General features: G+C 37.4%; 1 protein-coding gene across 9 annotated transcripts in view; it reads right to left on the bottom strand.

Moving 5' to 3' along the window:
* The window catches only part of CCNY (cyclin Y), a 119047-nt gene that overhangs the window by 60357 nt on the left and 44739 nt on the right, over positions 1-13951 (bottom strand). Inside the window, exon 1 of one of the 9 annotated variants that reach the window (XM_090143100.1) lies at positions 8720-8945. The exons of 7 other annotated variants lie outside the window; for them this stretch is intronic. The gene's annotated coding sequence lies outside the window, so the exon portion shown is untranslated. Of the gene's footprint in view, positions 1-8069; positions 8119-8719; positions 8946-13951 lie in introns of those variants that run through there. One more of the 9 variants, XM_031616007.2, reaches the window with a different exon arrangement.

The raw sequence follows: 13951 nt of genomic DNA, 5'->3' as shown, positions 1-13951 counted from the left end.
CAGCTTTGCATCAAGGTGTATTTGTTTCACCATTTCCAAAAGCATTCCTATTGCCATAACAGCATTAAGAAATGGAATGACCTTGAGGGTGTGTAATATACTACAAATTAGGCCCTAAGATTTTGAGCTGTATCTCAGCTCTTCATATGGAAAAAAAACTTCATAATAGTGATGCAATTTCTGCAGAGCCCTTACAGCTGATCAGAACTGGTAGAGCACACTTTCCTCATTCCCTTACAGAAACAATTTTAATAAATTACTAGAGAGAATGTCATCTCTTCAGGATGTCTTCTTTTTTTCCTCTTGGTTTGCTATTGATCTGAAGTTAAAGACTTTATCAAACAGCAGACAGGCAATCAGTGAAATATGAACAGAAATAAACTTCTCTGGTTTTTCAAAAAAAATTTAGTGCAAGTGTATTATAAAGCACTTGTAAGGTTTCGTCTGTGATTTCAAGGGCAGCAGCTGCTTTTTTAATATGCAAAAAATGTAATTTGCAATCTTTTCTGAAAAACACCACAGGATACTTGATAAACTACAATAGCAGCCTTTCAATTTTTCCCCTGCAGATTTATATTCATATGGCAACCAAATTACCCTGCTGTGTTCATGCATGTATACAAATGCCTATGAACACATATCTAGAACAGTAAGCTTTGGTGCAGTCCCTCAGCCCAAGAAGCTCAGCTTCCATAAAGTCTTATGGCAAAACACATTAATACAGCTCACTCAAAATATATCCAACTTGAGATGCAGGCAAGTAATTGTTCCCTGGAGTCCAGCCACTACAGCTCATCAAAACTGAAGATCTACAGCCTCCAGATATTTCACCTGTCCACAAAAAAAGTTAATCTGACTCACATCCATCCCTCCAGTAACACCTGACAAAGAAAAACAAGCAAGAAGATGGAAAATTATACGTTAAACTTTGAAGAAACTAACTGCAGATCTTTAGTTAAAATATTTTGTATTGATATTTGTTTTCAGAAGAGTCAGCACAGGGTCATTAAGTGTTGATCTTGGATAAGGGACCTATGACAACTTTATATGTTGTACAATTGTCAGTTATGGGTGATTAAAAATACATTATACTGATACTGTATTATTTGCTGTGAATTTATAATGACTTAAAACACTGTCATTCATCTTCACTATGATTTACTCTGAATATACAAATAGCTCTAAAAGTTTCATGTATTTACTTTCAAACAAATAATACAGAAATGTTTTGTACTTATCCCAAACATCTACTTATTTCCCAAATTACATTGGCTTAATGTCTAGGACACTGGTTCTTGAGCAGTAATTAGTTTCAGGTCTGGTATCTTGCAACTCTGCAGCTGTCAACAGGAGCTCTGGGCAAATGAAAGAAAGGATAAAGGCATCTTCCTCTGTTTTTCTCCCAGTCACAAGGACACAGGAACTGCATATAATATTCAAGTCTTGAGGCTGACCTGATCAGTGACAAGTAATGCAGCCATTCAGGCAGATAAAATTCTATCAGATGAAGATCAGAACAGGGATATCTGTGCTATTGGTTAGAAGGACGAAGGGCACTGTGAAACCACAATCCAAAGACATGATGCAGAGAACATGTGCAAAGCTGAATTGTGTACAGTACTAAAAAACGGTTCAGGCAGGCACTGGTATTCTCTTTACACATGAAGGATTCAAAGTAATAAAGTCAATACAATAAAACCCTGGTGCCACTGTCTGCTTCCTTCATACTTCTCCAATTAGATTCCAAGCTTCAAACTACATAGTGAGAAAGACAGAAGAGCATACAGTGACCATAGGAATACTACCTTATTCAGTCGTAATACCTTATTAGATATCTTAATTAGATACTTAAGTCAGAGCTATTCATCTAGTCACCTTACAGTCAATAAGGCATTTATTTTTGGAACTACATCTTTCCAGTAGCTATTTGTGAAATCTAAGAACAAAAGTCTGCAATGAAATGGATGGGTTGAAGTCTAGGTGCGGTGATTCTTTCCCACTGACTGTGTAATGGAATCGCTGGTGACAAACTCAAACTAAAACTAAAATTCAGTCACCTGAAGTTAAACCAAACCGATCTCCTCTCAGTTACAAAATTCCTGCCTTGACAGTGTCACACAGGATAGGCTGTAGCTGTGGACACTCTACACTGGTCCAAAAGCTGGATTCATGCCCTCACATCCCACTCTCCCTTTACATCCTCTGAACATGAACAATCTCTCCTTCACTGCACAGTCCAATTCACTCTTCAGGCCATTTCACTCCAGGTGCAGCACAAAGCAGGACTGCTGCTGAAAAACAGTGCATAATCAGATAATTTGATAACACTGGGAAAGGCAAAATAGGTTTTCTCAAATCCATTTCATCTTGAAAACTCCAGAATCAATTTTTCTTTCTTGATCTTTCAAGCCTTTTCTCAAAGCTGTAAGTACACATTAAGCTTGGCTCAATATCTGAACTCTTTCTTCAGAAAACCCACTGACCTGTGAAACTGTTATTCTCAGACCAAACCCAGGATATAGAGTGCTAAGTGACATTTTGACTTGATGATCTTAGTAGGTCCCTTTCAACTGAATTATTCTATTTGAAGTCTCATCATCAAACAATTTCATCTCTGCTGTTTCTCAGGCATGTCAGAGATGGAATATTTAAGACTCCCTATATACTTCCTGACACATTTCTGAACAAAAGATATAGGAACTAATTCAAAATATACATAAAATTAAGTGCTTCACAAATGTGGCCACAAATTGTTATAGCCTGCTTCTAATAATTCATATCTGCACTTATTTATAAGCAGTAGCTTATTCCGAATTATGGGAATGTTCCACATACTAAGGCTACCAGAAGGATGCGTGCAAATGTCAGACCCCATGTAATGTAACAGCTTTGGACTAACGTTACACATTATTGTCTGGCAAAGAAATATGAATTTAACTCACTGAGTTTAATTCTTTTGAGTCACTTTTTGCCTCACGTAGCTCAAGAATTTCAAATGTTCATTATATATCCACATAAGCACAACTTAGATTATGTTCATCCCATCTGGTAGATACACAGAAATAACAACCATCAATTGCTACGTTGCCTTGTGTCAGCCAACAAGATAGTCTTCAGAGTTGCTATGACAAAAGAAAACAATAAATTAAAAAAAAACAATACAGTATGTTGAAGCAGGAAAGATAATTCCTAATGCAGCATGCTAATCAGAATGATTTCATCAAGTCTTCTCCAAGACAAACTACTGAGGGAATTTACTGAGAGGGAAGAATACAAACAACAGTAACGTGTACTCCTATCAGGAATGCACTTAGTCATGCCATAAATTAAATGTTTAAGCAATTACTAAGCAGATATGGAATTTTTCTGTTCTGATGGTCTGATTTGCCAATAAAAAATAAATACAGCAACTCATTCTACTCAGGAAAGAAGTTCATCATTTCAAATTCTGTCAGAAGTTTTTCCACTGAAGCAGGCCAGACAGTTGACATCACAGAGAGGTTTAACTGGCAAGTGTGGTGCATAGAGAAAGTAGCTATTCCATAATGCTCTGACTTGAGGGAAGGATAAGATGAAACAGTCACTTTTCAACAGCTGATTTTCTTGCATTTAAATACATTAAACGAACATAGAAAGATGTCAGTTTGCAAATGATAGAGCACAGCACGGTGGACAAGCACCAGCTATGAAGAACACCACAATTACCAGTCAATAAATTAGAAGATAAATGCAAAAAACAGAAGCATAATCGTAACTTCACCTTCAGAACAATGACCTCTGAGTATTACCATTTCAGCAACACATTGCAGGAACTGGGAACAAATGCAACTTGCACAGACATATTCAAACCAATCCAAAGGTGGAGGCTCTTCAGCAGCATCACTGCTGTGAGACACCTTCCATGACACGCTGAAGTCACTGAAGTTCCTACAATTTCAAATGGTCCAAAAACAAAAAAATGGTTCAAATTCCCTGAGAACTGCAAACCATGCAATAATAGCTGAGGAAGTTCCCAAGGTGCAGTTTTTGAGAAGCTAGGTATTCTGAAGAAACGTGATAGGCCTTCCCTGTTTTTATTCTCCCCCAGGCTCCTGTGAGAAACAGGCCAGCCAGAACTTAGGTCTAGCCTACACTGCTCCTCCGTACATCAAAGTCCTGTTACACTGTAATCTGATATTAGAAAAATAAACAGCTTAAATTGAACCAAATAGGTCCTTTGTCTCTGAGAGCTATTAAAACATTTGGATTAACTAAACCTAAAGCAGGGAATTAACTAGACCAGCGTGTACTTCTTAAGCAAGGAGGAAAGCTGTAACAGCTGAGTAGTTTACCATTAACCAATTTTTCTCCACTGCTACAGTGTCATCTTTCCAGTATCAGATTTATTGCAGCACATGGACTTTCATCCTCAGAGAGCACCAAGCAGACATGCATTTGACTTTTTGGTAGCTGATGTTCTGGAAAGAAAAGAGAGGTACTGCATGCCTTGAGCATGCAGCACAGGAACTAAAATACAGATGGATCAGAAGTGAAACAAACTTTCAGTAAGGGGGTAATTATTCGTTTGCTTTGACTGTGCTAACAACTCCTATTAACTTTCAGGTCACTGGATTGCAATGTTGTAGTTCCTCCAGACAGAAAAATGCTTATTTCCCTTCTAGTACTATGTACACATACACTGCACATTGGCTAAGGATTTCAACTAATGCAGGAGGAACTGATCTTTAACTTTCTTTCTCCTACCAGTGTATATCTAGACCAAAGACATATCTTAAACACAAAATAAAACAAAAACAAAACAAAACAAAAAGCAAAAAAGGAAAACACTGATTTCTGATTTATATAACTAGAGTTGCCTTTTGAGTACAGAGGAATGGAGACTTCAGGTTTTGAGGTTTATAGTTTGGGTTGTTTTCCTTTCCATGCCTCTTTCAAAATTAAATGTACAGGATTTTGTAGGCCCTTGCTAACCGTGAAGAACAACCAAGATGGATTTTAGTTTTCAACTGGACTGCTTTGCTTACTACAGTCACTGCATTTTGCAATGGCTAGCTGCTTCAGATATGCGGAACCACAGACAAACAGAAGGCGACAAACTAATGATAAACACAAAAATCAGAAATGGGAAAAGAAAGAGACAGGCAAGGCAGTAAAAGCATAGGGAAAAAAAAAAGAAGACAAGCTGCAACAGATAATAAAAGAGCATTTAAAATGCAAAAGTCTACTCAAAAACAGGCTGGGGAGACATCCAATACAAGGGATGGCATAGCAACAGCTAATGATGGGCTATCATCTAAGAGCTTTTGTTAACACTTTCGACTGATATTTTTTAAACATGTTATTCAACACATAATTTGTAACACATTTAAAAAGCAAAATGAGGTTTTGAAAAAAGCTCGGCAGTACGGAGGGCCCGGATCCTGCATCCACCAAAGTGCCTCCACCAGGCTATCTGTCGCACCAAAAGCACATCAGTGCTCAGTGAAAGTCTGAGAAACTTCTAACACTTCAGTTAATACAGGTCAAAACTGCCACTATTTTTTAGGCACCCCAAGATCATGGTGGAATTATTTTCTGCAAATATTTTTCAAAATACCACAACAAGAGATAGAACAGTTTTCAGATGCACAGAAGCATTCAAGATGTATTGTAATTTTTAAGTTGTGGCCATTGCCAGCTAGAAAGACAAATCACAAATGGCAAAGTGCAAAACAAAACAAAAAATTTCAAAATATGGCGTTCAAATGTTCCCTTACTGCCTTACATTTCTTCAAAAATGTGGGAAGATAAAATATTGTATTTTGCAGCTGACCTCTGACCACATACAAAAAGCCATCCTTGTGCACAAGAATGACTTGAGTAAGCAGAGCTTTACCTGCTGCCTGGGTCCAGCATGGATCCAATCCATATTTCATCCTCATAACCCCACCAAAAAACAAACAAACAAACAACAACAAAAAACTCCCACAACTTTTGCTGCAATAATGCTGCAAAATCTAGCAGTTCCTGGCCTCCTTTTATATAAGAATTAATTTCACTTTGCTGTTTGTACTTTGTCCTAGCGACATGAAACACGCACAGGATTTGATTATATAATCTGCAGATAAGTGGGACGGTTCTGGAGTCCAGCCTAAAAATCTGCCACTTCTTATACGTTCAAGAGCTCAGCAGAATATTTTCCCAAAGCATACGTGTATGTAGGTGAAATCACAACTGAATCTTTTCATTCTGTAACACTGAAACCATTAGAAAGAAAAAAAACCAATCAGATGAGATATTAATGTTAAAAATAATAATTTCTAAAAGTGCACAAAACATCTATTTAATAATGAACCAAACTTGAGTTTGGGTCTGATGTAAATGGGAACCACTCCAAAGGAATTACATTTACACCATTTCACACTATCTGTAACTTCAGCGGTTTCAGTCCAAATACCAGCAGATCAGTCACAGTAAAACACAGCCACCAGAATTGGCATTGACGTCACTGCTGCTGGCAGACTTTTCTGAGGATCTGTGGGCTGGCTGAACCTTAGTCTTTTCTCAACAAACGCTCAAGCATGTAACACATCAGTAGTTCTAGTGATAGCAGTGCTAGACAGGTCTTCGTATTCCCTCTCTGTCCGTCAGTATTCAACATGTCTTACAGCCTTAAGGCAACTGAAAGTCTTCCAGGTATCAGTGAAGTCAGGCTGGTTTCATTTACCAGCTACTAGCTAAGATTTGCAAAGATACCAAACAAAAGAAGTTTTACAATTCATTTTTCTTCAATATGGACTCACCTAAAAAAAGGACAGCTCCAATCATTCTATTTGAAGATGCACAAAATTGCAGAAAATATAGAAAATCGAGGTGGTTCCATTCCTGACATATTTCTGCAACACAAACACTAGCAAGACGAATCTAGCTCAAAGGTATAAGACTTTGAAAAATCACCTTTGTTTTTTGTTTTTCAACATTTCAAACTTGACGCTGTCTCCAATCTGTCTGACTTCAAAGCAGAAAATCATTCCTCCTCAGTACAAGCACGTGCATACAGAAAACAGCTTTCCAAGTTTTGTTTTTGTTGTGTTTGTTTCTTTAAAAATTTTGATGGCCTTTTTTCTTCCTCCTCTACCTTGTATTTCTTTGAGATATGTAGATGAAACCCTCCACAACTGGAGAGCAAACTGTTCCTATATAAATAAGGAGAAAACAAGCAATCTGTTTTTGAAGTCCTTTTAAGATCTAATCACTTTTCATCAACACTGACAAGAGATGCCCCAAAATATTTTGCCCTACTGAATACGGAAAGAAATTCTGCAAGTTCACAGTCCTACATTTGGTTCAAAATACTAGGAAGACTGAAGAAAGATCAACAATTTTTGAAAGTCTCGTCTCTCAAAGATTTGCTATGTGCTGTGGTGCCTTGGCTTTGGGTACATTACACCATATTCAATGGCACCCGTGTGTCAACAGCAAGTGGCATTTCTGGTGTTGGCTTTTCTTCAGCATGATAGAGAGAAGGTTGGCATTAGAGTTGAGGGAAAAGGCTTAGACTCCTGGAACTGACGATATACATTCAACTTAGCCACAAGCTTATTATGTGAATCTGCATAAATAATTTCCTGGGCTTCCTAACCTTGCTGCGTTGACTTATTTAAAAATTTAAATTTCTTAGAAGAATTATTGTTTCCTGCTTTGAGTAGGCCACATAGCACCTCAAGGTTCATATAGCAGAGATCCTGTCCACACTAAAGCAACGTGAAGTAAAATGAAAACATCTGTACTTCAACAAAATCTTTGAAGGACTCACGAGAATGGCTCTTCCTATTGTGTAAAGAAAATGAGTCCGGGGACTGAAAGCATGTAAGGCAAGAGGAAGGCTTAGGGAGCATCTGAGATGGAGAAGGGATGACTATGAATGCTCCCACAGAAAAAAAAAAACTGGATCCTTCTTATAATTCAAAGCCGTAATCTAGAAGAGAAAACAATTGACGGTACACAGTTTTGCCTAATCTGCATGCATTTAAAACTATTATCTAAGTAGCAATGATGTTCTAAAATACTTAAAAAGTATAAACTGACACCTGAGCTGCTGGGTGGCAGCCCTGCCCATGGCAGGGAGTTAGAATTGGATGATCCCTTCCAACCTGAGATGTTCTATGATATCACAAACCCATACATACAGTAGATGCTCCAGAAAGACTGTGTAGTTGAAGATCCAGGACACTGTAGTGCTTAAGTCTCAAAATATCCTGCAAGTCAGCACAGACCTGAGAGGCTAGGGCAGACAGAATACAAAGCTCCATTTTGTGACAGGATAACAAGTCTAAAACCAGGAAATCTTTCAGACATGCCAAGAAAGAAACAATACCACAGCACCCTCAGACACAGAAAGCACAGCAGATGTCCCTGGACCGCTGAGACCAAGAGAAGTCTTGTGCTCAAAAAGGTCATCATCAACTTCACAGAAGAAAAAAGATGAGCTCTGAAAGGGACCAAAGTACAGATAAGAATTGCTTTTCTGCATGAATCCACCACTGGGTGAGTTTCCACTTTCCGTTTTGCTGTTTTGCTGACACTATGCAAAGAGCTACATAAAATAACTATATAAGCAGCTCACGCTGACTTCCTCCTATTTTTGAAACACAAGATAAGAACACAACAGAAATCTGTTCTGTAATTCCCTGAAAATCTAACAGGATCACATTTTTTTGTTTTGATAGTTCATGCTTACATTTTTGTTCCAAGTTTGGGAAACTAGTGTCAGAGGAATCATGACTTTACTGACAGAGGGCGTCCCTTCCAAACCACCACTTTCTTCACTTCTGATTCCAAGGTGGCCTTAATGATCTAGCAAAAAGAAGAAAAATTGTTCTCAAAATCACTGTAAGAAAGTTTGGCTGAAGAGTGGGTTTGTTGGCTGTTTTTTTTTTTCTGAGCAATTTTTTTTTCATGATTTTAAAATGTTATATGAAAAATCTTCCTCTATGCTTTCCCTCCCAATTCACTCCACTAGAAGAATTTCATATCCATCCTATAATAAATTAGTATGTATTCAACTGTCATACAGTAAAGCACATACAGTCAGGTGGACAATTGTTCCCTTCAAGCCCTCACAGAAAGAGAGTACATTTAATATGCAACAGGATGAAAAAAAAAAAAAAAAGAAAGAAACAGGAGTTTGCAAAATATTTTTATTAACCCCTCCCCCCCTTCTTTTCTTTCACGAAGATAATTTACCTTACTGGATTACTGTAAAAAAAAATAAATAAATAACACCACCACCGACAGCCTTTTTAAAGCTAACTTCGTATTTCCTGGAATAAGAAGGATGTGAATGCAAGTTTTTACCAGCTACATATAACCTGTGTAGCTTATAAATTGCACAGAATTTTCAAAGAAGTTACAAACGAATACATCAGCAAACAATACATAGAGGCCTTATGAAAGCAGCTAATACTGTCCATTTGTGTAAATGCAATTAACAGCAATCCAAGTTCCACTAGTGCTCACCATATTCGTGTCATTGAATTCCCATTTTCTTATTTTATCTTCCACTTTCTCATTTCATCACTGTCGCTCCCAAGTCTCAACTATCTTCTGTTCATATGGGAAGGAACTCAGCAATAAAGGCACATGAAACAACAGACCACTGCATAGAGAACTGAATGTACACACACTTATCTCAAGCTTTCATTGTTTCTAAGGAGTCAAAAAGTTCACGCCATTTATTGGTAAAAATTGATCGAATTTAAATTAAAAGATAAACCTATATTACCATTACGATTTGATTTCTACTTAGGCCAAAAGAGGACTTTTAAGCATGATCTTGTCATGGAATCTCTGCTCTGTAGTTTGCCTCTGTGACTCCTGCAAGCATTCACATTCTCAACTTTACTGGTGAATTCTGATGTCCACACAGCTGCTATCCCTCCATCTAAGGGACTGTTCTGTTTCCAAGGAGATGGTTAATCTTACCTAAAAGATATTCATATATATACATTATTTTGGACAGTGGACAAATTATCACAGTATTGGAAAAAATAATTTTTCTCTTATGCTTTGGTATGTTGCTCTTCTACCAGGATTCTGCTGTTACTTGAGCCTCAGTAAACAGAACTAAAACTGAAAAGGATTATGTGAGGAAACTCTTCAAAAGTAACTCCTGCAATGGATACGATTATTTCCCCTACTCCAAGTACAAATAAGTCTGTCCAGGGAGCATCGCCAGTGATCATCCATCGTTACCCTGCTGTTTCAACTAAGTATGTATTTTATCTTCCTCCTTCTCCATGTCCCATTCCACACAAGCATGCAGCCTGGTACCTTTTTCCACAATGCTTTCCAACACCAACAGTCTCTGAATGTTGTTTCTGATCCTAGCTAATAAAACATTCTCTAAACACTGGCTAGTCCTTATGGGCTAGAAAATTAGCTAGAAGATTCTGTTCTTCATACTGAAACATAGAATACATGCATTTCACAAGTCCTCAAGCCTCAACTTAAAAGAAGTGGTGATGGGGGTGGGAACAGAAAAATTAATCTAGTAAGCAGGTACAGGACAGTAGAAAATAAATTTCTGAGACAGCCTGAAGGTGCCAAACAACATCAGGTAACTGTATTTGGAACAAATTCAGAGTAGATGCTACAGTAGCAGCTGCATCCTGGATATTTCTCCAGGAAATTCCATCCTGCTGCTGCAGGCAATTACTCGTAGCTCTGCAAAGGGCTCTAGAGCATAACCTCATAAAGGTCTCCTACAAAAAAAGAGACGCAGGAAGAAAAGTCCATGACTTGCCAAAAATTCAAGGTAAGGTGCAAATGAGAACCGAATGCAGAATAACAGAACAGAGAAAAGTCTAAGCAAGATTCTAAGCTGCTCTTGTTCTATGCTAGATGAAGGAATTCTAGAAATACAGGTGCTAGCACAGCTCTAATGTCAGGGACTGCTGCTTGGTAACAAAATTTTTTTTACTTCCATTAGTCTGTGAATAAAATTATCCCACCAGCTCCTCTGGACTGCCGAAGGTTCTGCAAGAAACTTACACTTTGCTCTTCCCAGTCAGAGGTGCAGCAGATCTCTATGCAAGATGAAATGGAAGATGAATGGGAAGAAAAGGGCAAAAAGAAGATAATCCAATAACCATTGTTTTTGTTTTTAAAAGATAGAGTAGCCCGGGAGTTTTGCTTGTCCGAGGCTTAGGCCTCAGGGTGTTTAAGTTCTCCCATACATTTTCAACCAATGCTTTAAAAAAAGTTGACAGCAAATCATCCAACCAGTTTGTGTCAACACTAGCTTCTTCTACAAAGTGCAGAAGGCATTTTCATTAATAGAACAGAGCAAAGAAACCAAATGCAATTCAAAAGAACAGAAAAGTGTACTCTATGAACAAAGCCAAGAAAATTAAATCTTTAGTACTACAGTTCCAAAGGAAAATGTGACAAGAAGCAGTTCAGCAATAGTTATTGTACCTTCCTCCTTAAGGAATTCAAGGAATACATTTATACTCTTCCTTTCTTGCCGTTCTTAGTAAATGGCTTCCTTTATCCAGTCAGACATTTCTAACACTTTCTGTGCATTTCTTTGACATTCCTATACCTTGCAAATAGAGCATGATGTATACTGTTTTAAATTTTAATTGTGCTTGTACAGTGTTTCAAATATATATATTTCTTTTTTAATCAAGCACAGTTGTTTCTGCTGACACCTTGAAAGGTAAGTTTCCTATATCCTTACTTGAATAAGGATTAAGATACATCCCTATATGGGATGTGGCTCTAGGCAGCCTGGTCTAGTGGTTGGAGACCCTGCACACAGCAGGGGGGTTGAAACTAGATGATCACTGTCCTTTTCAACCCAGGCCATTCTATGATTCTACTAAATTGCTTCCCATTCTTTATTAGCTCCTTCTAGGTTTTGTTTAAACTTGGGAGCTGTTCTTTGGAATGTAGCTTCAATGATCATAACACCCTTTTCAGAACAAGCAAATAGATGTGTATTTAAACATTTATGCCACTATCAACTAGAAAATACACTTTGCAAAATCAAAATTTCTGTTAACAGTTTGATGCTTCATTTTTAGCTCTTTAGTGAAGCAGACAGCCATTCAGAATAGGTATGGCAGAGAGTGTAAATCTTCCTACTGCTCTTCCCTGGTTTCCCATAAGGAAATGGCTTCTTGTAAAATACAGCTATGAAAAATGCTGTGGGATAACAGTAAGAAAGGTTAAACTTTCAACATTAGTATAGTGAAGCCACTGCTTTGGAAGTGAAATGCTTAAATAGCATCACACAAGACCTCTAACTATGCCTGTTTTCAAAGTACAAACCCTGCTGTTTAGAACATCATTTCTTTTACCGCACCTTTGAAATTCTTCCTGTACTACAATCAGTGCTGCACAATTAAACAGTAATCCCCTGCTAATTTTAATTTGCACCAAATGAACTGATATTCTTCCATAATTCTGAGATACTGCAGCACTGACTAGAGAATAGGCAGTTGTTTTTAATCTACAGTAATCAACAGCATGAGTGACTATGCCAGGAGAGTGGCAAATAGTTCTATTTTTAAACCATAAAAACATATGTTGCGGCAGTATTGTTTCACAGGGAGATGTCAGCATTATTAGTAAAATCAGTTAAGAATATCTGGATCGCTCCCTTCCTATCTTTAGTACTTTGACCCATTTTCATCTTTTTCCAAGACCAAAACATCTTAAAACGTTTAGGTGTTGGAGAAAGATGCTCTCCACTCCTTGGGCTTTTTTAATGGGACTAGCATTAGATCTTGGAGTCAGTTCAAGAAGATTTTTCAATTTAAATGGCAAAATCCTCTTGTTAGGCAAACTCTTTTTCATCTTGCTTGAATTCCCACAGGTCTATTAGCTCTGAGGAACAACAGTACATGAAGTTAAAACAAACAAACAGCACGGGGAGGGCATTCTGTTTTGATTTTCACATGAATCATTCAAAGACAGCTCAAGAGGAAAATTATGACAAATGCCTGTAACATATAGGAACAGCAGGGGGAACAGAGCCAATAGGGAGCAAACTGCAGCAAATGAAGGGAAAAGAAAAAAAAAGAAGTTATTTTGTACCTCTCATCAAGCATTCCACTACTAACTCATTTTTAACATCATCCCAGTAAGGACATGCTGCAATGTCTTAAAAGTCAAATGACAAAACACTGCCCTTTCTCTTGCTGCAATTAAAAGCTTTGCTCCTGGCCACTCTCCACTGGGTAGAACAGCAGTGCAAAGCTGAAATGACTGCTCAGGACAGGGCGCTGGACTACCAACTGACTGACTCATCCTCCTGCTGCTGCCAAGTAACCCCATTATATGGCTCACTATATTTAAAGATTGTCATGGCTCTTCTTAGTGCCAGAAAAATCTTTCAGCTCCTATTTCTGCTTTTAAGAAAATGCTGCACTGAAATCTAGGATGCAAATATGAAAAAACAAATTCCTTCAATACACAGGCTGAAACGTTAAAGATTATACAGATAAACATTACCTCATTATTCTCCCTGCAATTCTTTTCTTCAGAAGGAGCTAAACTTCAGCAACCCGACAAAAATATTTTGAATTACAGCTCATTATTTCCTTTTGTTATTACTAAAATATTTTAAGGCTATATATACCAGTAATAAATATCATGAAAAAGTTTAATACCTGAAGTTATTTTTCATAAAGTAGGGAAAACTGATTTTTTTTTTTTTTGTACTCTGTAATATCATAAATAAATGTTATTAATCAGACCCTGCCAAACCATACACATTTGTCAAGAAAGGGCAACAGAATATGAAGTTCTGTTCTAAAGTAAAGCATACTATTGAAAGTCTGTTGTTTTAAGGAAAATTAATAATGTGTAAAAGTCTAAAAGTAAATTAAATGGAGACAACCTGGATTTGTTTTCATTTAGAAGCAGAAACACCTAAGTAACTACTAAGATTTATCCTACTGTA

The sequence above is a fragment of the Phasianus colchicus genome, chromosome 6 (assembly GCF_987193195.1).
Source record: "Phasianus colchicus chromosome 6, bPhaCol1.hap1.1, whole genome shotgun sequence".
Lineage (NCBI taxonomy): Eukaryota > Metazoa > Chordata > Aves > Galliformes > Phasianidae > Phasianus > Phasianus colchicus.
This window is presented reverse-complemented; position numbering and strand designations above follow the sequence as displayed.